At 54.1% G+C, this 549-nt stretch overlaps 1 long non-coding RNA gene across 1 annotated transcript; it reads right to left on the bottom strand.

Moving 5' to 3' along the window:
- Window positions 1–2: 2 nt before the first annotated feature.
- Window positions 3–400, bottom strand: LOC109508746 (uncharacterized). The gene is made up of 2 exons (XR_002166759.1): window positions 290–400; window positions 3–208 (listed from the first exon to the last, which is right to left on the bottom strand). It is a non-coding gene; the product is annotated as an uncharacterized LOC109508746 (long non-coding RNA).
- Between the last annotated feature and the right edge of the window lie 149 nt (window positions 401–549).

Raw genomic sequence — 549 nt, 5'->3', positions numbered from 1 at the left:
TTGAGCCTCCAAGTGAAAAAGATCTGCCTCGGCCAGTCCAGACGGAGCCTGGGCAGCTGCGAGGTTTTCCGTTGACCTACTGGGCCCCCTCCTCGTCGGCCCCGCCCTCTTCTTCCAGCTCCACCAAAGGAGCGTGTCGATTGGCCTGAGCGCCCTCGTTGAAGAAGACCTTGGCGATCACGCCCGCCTTGGGTGCCCGGATGATGTGCTGTTGGGGCATCGAAGCAATCACACGTCATACCGCCGTTCGGAGAGGAAGTCCGCGTGGGCTTGTTGGCGTGCTTCTCACCTCCATCTTCATGGCAATCATGACCATCAGCGGGTCACCGACATTCACTTTGTCGCCCGCCTTCACCAGCACCTAACGCAAACCAAGTCATTGTCAGTCTGAAAATATTTGCTGAAAAACTGTTTGTGTGTTCAGGCCACGGCATTTTCTCATTGAAAAGTATTGTTTTTGCAACATCTAGGTGCCAGTGAACTAGGTTCAAGTGAGTTGGTGAAGTTATCGCATCTACAGGCAATGAAAGCTGGCGAGAGAGCTGCTCT

This window comes from Hippocampus comes, unplaced genomic scaffold (genome assembly GCF_001891065.2).
Source record: "Hippocampus comes isolate QL1 unplaced genomic scaffold, H_comes_QL1_v1.1 C16570336, whole genome shotgun sequence".
In the NCBI taxonomy this organism is placed as follows: Eukaryota; Metazoa; Chordata; class Actinopteri; order Syngnathiformes; family Syngnathidae; genus Hippocampus; species Hippocampus comes.
The sequence above is the reverse complement of the archived record's forward strand: the minus strand, read 5'-3'. Positions and strand labels throughout refer to the sequence as shown.